This window comes from Artemia franciscana, unplaced genomic scaffold, assembly GCF_032884065.1.
Source record: "Artemia franciscana unplaced genomic scaffold, ASM3288406v1 PGA_scaffold_97, whole genome shotgun sequence".
Lineage (NCBI taxonomy): Eukaryota > Metazoa > Arthropoda > Branchiopoda > Anostraca > Artemiidae > Artemia > Artemia franciscana.
The window spans coordinates 130,211-138,856 of NW_027062720.1; positions in this window are offsets into that span (position 1 = coordinate 130,211).

Sequence of the window (8,646 nt, forward strand, 5' to 3'; positions counted from 1 at the left end):
ACTGTTGGGTGAATCTGGCTAATTTTTTTACTCTTGTACACTTTTAATTTTTTTTAATGGAAAAATGAGGTTAAATGGGCCTTCTCAATCTGTTTCTGTTTTTTATAATCTGTAATTATATCATTTGTTTCAACATTATCAACAGTGTTGGTAATAGCGGTGCCGTTGAAACTTCCTTCATATCGCAAAAATTTCTCTCTGATTAATTTGCGCTTATATGCTCTTTATTCCAGGATTCATAAATGACATGGCCTTCATTTTGTACGAAAAAGATGTCATATCTGAACAGGCTTTCATATTATGGAAAGACAGTCCGCCTACAAGTGAGCATGAGGGTCACGCTATTTGTATGAAATCACTGAATCGGTTCTTCCAAGCTTTAGCAACTGACGATGAAGAATCTAGTAAAGCCTGAAAATAAATTTTCTTTCACTCTAGGATCATGTTTGGTTTTTAGTTGCCGTTAAATAATTTCGTTTTCTTATCTGTTGGTGTGGCATTTCTTGCGGAGGTTAGAGGCTGTTAAAAATCTAAAAAAAATCTTGTAAAGAAAATAAGCGCCTCTATAAAAACAGATGTGATAATTATTTTTTTTGTAAATAGCATAAAATAGCCTGAAAATAAAGCTTCTAGGTCGTAGGACTTTCCATCAGAGATGGAACATCGTATTGCTAGATAAGATATAACATCATCAAGGGTCGTTTTATAGAGGTTGTATCAACCTCAGGGAAGAGACTGGTTCCTGACGAATTCATTCTCTTATCCCCAGTGAACTTAAGTGCTTTTTATCGTTATTGAGTTTCTTTTAAAAAAATGCGTTTAAAATTAGTTGTACAGAGGTTTTCTTTTGTGGCTAATTATTAATTTGTTTCTTGTTCTCGCATATACTTTTTTTTTCTTTTGTTTTCCAATAGGTTGGAACGTGTCTTGTATTTTGTCGCGTTGAATGCAATACGACAATGTGTAGGGAAAAGTGGTGAAACTTTATGTATAAATAATTAATAAAATGAGAAAATCGTTTTCGCTCTGTTAATTTTTTGAGATTTGAAAGTAGGTTTTGTGGCTTCTAACTGCATAATGAGGTTTTTGTGGAAATATAGGTTATTCCCAGACATTGGCAAAGGGACAACAACTGCGCTTGATAACCAAAGTAAACAAAAGTGGCAATCCACGCTATTATCTAACAATTTCCTAGTTCTAGAAAACAAAGCCTTTGTATTCCTCCCCCTCCCCTTTCGCCCTTGATAAGCTTGTCTACTCATCCCTTTCTCGTTTTTCTTAAGGATATATCAAAAGTTGCTCCACCAAATTAGTCGTCAGATGATAAGTACGGTGTCAAACTCAAATATTGCGTTAATTGCCATGCTGAACTTCTTAATATGATGGTTTTTATTCAGCTTACGTTCGAGACATAGATTTGAAAAAAAATATATTTCAGATTATATGAGAAGAACATCTACCAGAAGAGGCTTTACACAAAGATTCAATTCAAAGACGAACTTGAAAGTTGTTTGTTTGTTTTTTTCGTGGAGGTTGCCAATTCCTAACCCTTATCACCTGTATGAATATTTCTCTTTTATAAAGGTTATTTTGTTAGTTTGAGCTGATTATGGTGATGCCATCGATGTGTTAAACTTTAAGTAATGATCACTGGATTTGTGTGAAATATTTTGCTTATTGGCTTGGATATGGCACTGTAAAAATTCATTTGAAAGGGAAGTTTAAGATGGGTTATTTATCTTTGAAAAAGTGTAATATTCTCGCCAAAAATTGATGCAAATCAAAACGCGATAGTATAGTTGAGTGATATCCTACCAAGGTATGTAGCCTGTGCAGAGAACCGTCAATATCGTTGATCCACCCTAAAATTATAGAATATATAGAAAAATATAGAATTATAGAATATTAAAACTGTGGTTGTTTATAGATTAAGTGATTCTCTATCTTGGCATTCTTGTTCTAAATTAACTTTGGTGAGATTGTTACACTGAAGCGTAATGATTCAAATCAGTGGCCAAATCTCAACGTTCTGGAGTCCTCATGGTCTGTGCCAGCCCTATTTGTTGCATGTCTAAATGAGCACCATATAAGTAGATAGAAGTCAATTTTTTTGGTGGGGGGGGGTACTTTGTTTTTTGGGATGTCTTGCAGATTGTAAAAATTGTTGCCCTGATTTTATATTGCTATTCTCTTTGGCATACGTGAAGTGGCCAGGCACTGCTAGCACAGTCAGGAGGTATGTTTAATGGATATAAGGTGCTGGAAAATGAGCGGTTGCGGTAAATAGCTGATTATTAGAAAACTTCGGCACCCCGCCGCCTTTGGCATTCTGACGGCACGTACCACCTAATAACAAACGTATATTCAAGGGTAACGTGCACAAGCAGCAACAATCTCAAGGACCAAGATTCTTTTTTTACACTTTAATCTCTCGATTTTCAGTGAACATTAGCTTTCGCTTCCGTCCTTTTCTGTGTTTTCGTGATACCTATCGCTGTACTAGTTGAAAACCCATGTTCAGTTGCCCATGTGTGACGGGCAATGGAACTTATTCATCTTTTGTTTCGGGGATGTAGTTTTGGGAAGAAAACTAAGGTTTTATAGCTTATTGAAAAGTAAAGGGGTCACTATGGATGAACAATTGAACAAAGTCTCGTCAGGGCCGATGTTTTGTTTTCCAAGCTTTTTTAAACTCACTATTACGCCTTTTTCTGGTTTACGCCTTTATAATGAAAGTAAACGCAACATTACATCCTAAAATGAGCATAATTTATCATGTATAGAAAGGGGCCAACATCCTCCTCAACCCCCCCCCCCCTGTCAGTCGTAGAAATTTAGGAGGATGCTCATTTACTCAAAAACTGATAGGTCGTTTCTTTTTTGAAAGTTGCGATCAGGGAGCAACCAACCCATTTGGACATCCCATCAACATTTTAAGGTAGACTAACCATTTTGTTCCGAATGGTTGAAAATATACAAATTTGCATCTTAGGATAACATAACCCCCAGAGCCCCTTGGATAAGAGCCGTAAAATATGCACATTTGCCTATTCTATATAAATATATTTTGTAGCGGAAAAAAGGTAGGGGGGTTCGTCTAATTTTCGGAGTCCGGTGTAATGAAACCTTAGGGGATTATTTTCCTGGCCAAAAAGATCATCAACAGTTTGCTTTGGGAAGGGATAGGGGCCCAGAAATTAGCCAAATCAACTTTTTTCCTGTTAATTTGAAATTTAATTTGTTAATTTGTTTGGGTTGTTAATTTGAAAATTAACAACCCAAACCCCGTTCCAAATGGTTGGACATAATATCAGGTTATAAGCAAAACTTGTTGTTTTTATATGGGAGTGTGAATATCTGATACTGACAAAATAGTTGAAACTGTCAAAATGAGCCAATTTTGATTATAACCAAGCTTATACTTAAGCATTAAAGAGGGGGAAGGATTAGTTAAGCTAGAATTTTTGATTTTATACTATGCTATTTGTAAGTAACATGTTCCCTGTTTTGATGTTGTAAACTCCCATCCCCTCTGAGGTCTCCTATATAACTATAGAAATATATTTTATTGTTCCGTTGTTAATAAGAGTTTCTACTATCTCGACTCTGCTGAAATTCACCTTCATCCTGGTGATAATAATTTCATTGTGAATGTGAGTATTATTATAAAGGCTATTAAAAATATTATTAGAAAGGTGGTATCCTAAATATTTTGAAGAAATTTCTTAGGAGGAAAGGACATGAGTTCTGTCAATCATTATGTGGATTTGGTCAATCCAAAAGTTTTTTTTTTCTTAAATACGTTTGACCCATTGTTTACAGACTAAACGTCGAATTTGAGACGGCAGACATTAAAGTCCGTATATTAAAATCCAGTGATTCATCCTTTTTCAAGAAACAGGACTCAATTTCATTAGCGAAAGTCAGCTGAGACCTGAAAAAACTTGTCCATTTACAATTGCTTTTTCAGGTCATCGAAACTTCAGAAATATCCAAGATATACATTTAGGTGCAGAATTTCAAGTTTGAAAGCATCGAAATCAATGCGATCAAGGTGCGTCAAGTGCAAGAGGTAAAAGAAAAGTTATTTAGCGTTTTGCATCAAGCTCTAGACCGAGATACAATCGTAAATCAACCTAAAAGACCCGTTATCGGATTTAGTTAAAAGTTTTTCTCAAAACATTGCAAAGTCCAGGCAAAAAGTTTATTGTTCCTCCATTTAAGATGTTAAAGAATGTTTCTCCTGTGTCGATCTTAAGACGTTAAGCAAAGAGTAAAGACGTCTTCCTTTAAAATACAGATGACCCATATTTAGATATTAATCTGTCTGTAGTTAATTTTTTACAGTGTTTTGCTAATTCAAAAGATGGAGCTGGCATTCCTTACTTACAATATTTGCCAAATTTTACGCTGACAATGACGTGTCTGTCCATTCCAGCGCTGGAGCAAAGCGTCAGTTTTCTGAGTTAAATATAATAAAGATCCCACTCCTCAATAGCCTATATATAAAACCTGTTTTTGATATCTGCATGTCAGAAGAGCAATTCTTGACCCAAGATCTCGGGAAATCCCGGATACCCTTGTAAGGAAAGCAAGAAAGGGGAAAGAGTAAACTCCCAAGTTAACTATGTTCCCATATTGCTTCATCATCATCATCATTTTATTTGTAACCCATCACAAAAAAAAACTGGAAAGAAAGCCCAGACAAAAGACAGTGAAAATCAAGAAAAGAAAAAAAAAAGAGAAAACAGAAATAAGAACACACTTTGACAACTACAAACAAGAGACAAACAGAAATGACCAAAGATGGGAAGACTTCTGGCATTCGGTAGTGAAAACACAAATACGCTTCTCAATAACTCCAGCTGGGTTTACCAAATGATACTTTCTTTGCAGAAAAGAGCTACTTGTCCAAGTTGGAAGTTCCATTATATGCTTTACAAATTTAAAGTAAAGGAGATGAAGTTGCCTTCTTTCGCCACATTTAAGGAAAGACTAAAGAGGAGCAAGGGCAAGTAAGTGAGGAACCTTTAGGCTATTATGTAAGTGAGAAGGGTGAACTCTACTTAGGTACGAAACGTTTGAAGCCAGGAACGAATACGCAGCCCAGATCGTACTGGTATGATTTTCAATTGCCAGGTTTACAGTTTCTTTCAGGTTTGCTCCAATAGGCATGCCCAGGTAAGTAAGATTGCTAGCAAAAAAAACATCAGAGCCGGATAGACTTATTGAGTTTCTATTCCCTTTATAGTTGAATGGTAAAACAACTGTTTTTTCGGTATTAAAGCTCAAACCAATGTGTTTGTACTCTTCTTTGATAACCTCAAAAGTTGAAGAGTATCCTTAAAAAGTGCAAGAAAGGCTTAGTAGGTCATCTGCAAACGTAACTAATGAAAGATAAGTTTGTAACTAGTACCTCAGTTTGTTACTAGTAAGTTTGTTACGTAAGTTTGTTACTAGACCTCCTTCTCCACCCCTTATTTCTCAAAATCGTCTGATCAAAACTAAGAGAAAGCCATTTAGCCAACAAAAGAATTAATATACAAATTTCATTTTAATAATTTATGCGCGGAGAGCCAAAACCAAACATGCATTAATTCAAAAACGTTCAGAAATTAAATAAAAAAAACTAATTTTTTTAGCTGAGAGTAAGGAGCGACATTAAAACTTAAAACGAACAGAAATTACTCCGTATATGAAATGGGTTGTCCCCTCCGCAATCCCTCGCTCTTTACGCTAAAGTTTGACTCTTTGCCACAATTCTACTTTTTAAAACAACTAAAAACTTTAGCGTAAAGAGCGTGGGACTGCGGAGGGGACAACCCATTTCATATACGGAGTAATTTCTGTTCGTTTTAAGTTTTAATGTCGCTCCTTACTTTCAGTTAAAAAAACTAGTTTTTTTTATTTAATTTCTGAACGTTTTTGAATTATGCATGTTTGATTTTGGCTCTCCGCACATAAATTATTGAAATGAAATTAGTATATTAATTTTTTTTTGGCTAAATGGCTTTCTCTTAGTTTTGATCAGACGATTTTGAGAAATAAGGGGCGGGGAAGGAGGCCTAGCTGCCCTCCAATTTTTCGGTTACTTAAAAAGGCTACTAGAACTTTTAATATTCAACGAACGTTTTTATTAGTAAAAAATATACGTAACTTAAGAATTAACTTACATAACAAACTTTTATATTCTTATATTTTTATTATGTGTACGAGGGGGTTTGTACCCTCGTTAATACCTCGCTCTTTACACTAAATCGTAAGTTTTGTTCCAATTCTTTAAGAATGACCCCTGAATCAAATAGGCCGTAGAATAAATAGTTGAAATCACTAAAAATATTTTAGCATAAAGAGCGAGGTATTTATCTCCTCCTAAATACCTCGCTCTTTATGCTAAAGTATTTTTAGAACCCTTCATATGCGTAATAATCTCTGTTTGTTTTAAATTTCAATGCTATTCCTTACTTTCATTTGAAAAAACGTTTTCATGTTTATTTTTTCATTGTTTTTTTTTTTTTTTATAGTAATGCTAGAAAATCCTGCGCACTTTTCATTGAATTTTTTTCCCCCATGGCATATTTCTCCAAGGAAAGATCCTCCCACATAGCCCCCTCCCTCAACCCTACCCCCAAAACCAAAAAAATCCCCCTGAAAACGTCTGTACACTTCCCAATAACCATTATTATATGTAAACACTGGTTGAAGTTTGTAACTTGCAACCCCTCCCCCAGGGACTATGGGGGAGTAAGTCATCCCCAAAAACATAGTTATTAAGATTTTCGACTATGCCAAACAAAATGGCTATCTCAAAATTTTGATCCGTTGACTTTGGGAAAAAAATGAGCGTGGGAGGGGGCCTAGATGCCCTCCAATTTTTTTGGTCACTTAAAAAGGGCACTAGAACTTTTCATTTCCGTTAGAATGAGCCCTCTTGCGACATTCTAGGACCACTTGGTCGATACGATGACCCCTGGGGAAAAAAAACAAAAAAAAACAACAAAAAAACAAACAAATAAACACGCACCCGTGATTTGTCTTCTGGCAAAAAATGCAAAATTCCACATTTTTGTAGATAGGAGCTTGAAACTTCTACAGTAGGATTCTCTGATACGCTGAATCTGATGGTGTCATTTGTTAAGATCCTACGAATTTTAGGGGGTGTTTCCCCCTATTTTCCTAAATAAGGCAAATTTTCTCAGGCTCGTAACTTTTGATGGCTAAGACTAAACTTGATGAAACTTATATATTTAAAATCAGCATTAAAATGCGATTCTTTTGATGTAGCTTTTTATATCAAAATTCAATTTTTTAGAGTTTTGGTTACTATTGAGCCGGATCGCTCCTTACTACAGTTCGTTACCACGAACTGTTTGATTAATATCTATATGACTTTTAATATGCGCTGAGCTTAGAGTAGTAGTAAAAGAGCCGAAGTAAAGAGAAATAGAAGTAAAGAGTAAAGAAGTTAAAGTAGAAGTAAAATAAAACCTTTAAAATGTAATACGCATAATTGCTTCCTCTAATCGTTATTTATAAAGGCTAACCAATATAGTTTTAGGCTTAACGCAAATTTAAAAGCGATTTTTTATATTTTTTTTTCAAAAGGAAAAAAAGAAAACAAATTTGAGCCTGATTATTCTCAAATCCTTCAAACAAAGCAAGTTCTAATGGTTCAATCCGTTTCCCCTATCTAGTTTGGTTCCTAAGACGTTTAGGAATTATTCTAGATGCGTTGAATCCCGACTAATCAATCCAGTCTTCTTGTAATCGTTATTTACAATGGCTGACTAATATAGTTTTAGGCTTAACGTGAATTTAAAAGCGATTTTTTTCTTCAAAAGTATAAAAAAGAAAAAAAATTCAGTCTGATTATGTGCTACTTGACTGACAAAATATGAACACGAATTATAGGAATCTCAGTATATGGCCCCTCCTCCAAATCGTGATTTCTGACAGCCCCTTTCATGTTGCGATTTTTCTGATTGGCTTAGGCTTTAGCTAAATTTCAGTACTGGTGATGTCCCGTTGTGAATGGGACATTACTGACGCTGAAGTAACTACATTGATTTCAGTATCATGATTGCAGCATTAGATGCAGCCAAGTAAAAAATATTCTCCAGCCCTTAGTAACCGAAACCATTCAAGGACCGGCTTGACCAAGTGAAAAACAGTTGGAAAATTTCTGAAAATTAATTTTTTGTCGGCTTTCATTTTAATCCCCCATCGATTTGGTGCTTTTTGATTATATGCTTGTTTAATTTCATGCTATCTTAACCACTCACCAACAAAAATCATACAAGGTTTCTTTTAACCAATAGAAACTTTTCACCAATAGGAAATGGATTTATTTAAACGGACTTTCTCAAATTTACCTCTAAAACGGTTATTGATTTGTGTAGCAAAAAGATTTGCTTTCATTGTTGATTATAATACTTGTGTTTTAGGAAATAAGCAACTTTTTGGCTACATGAAGCTTAGGATCCAGCCTTTATCAAGAAAACTTCAAAAAAAAAGTGGACTTGGTCAATTTAGCTTCTAAAATACACGCATGATGATGATGTAACTACTTGACAGACTTGAATGTGTTGGCTTTTGCTCAACAGGACTGACACCAAGACAATATCTTCCTTCTGTGTTGAAATTGAC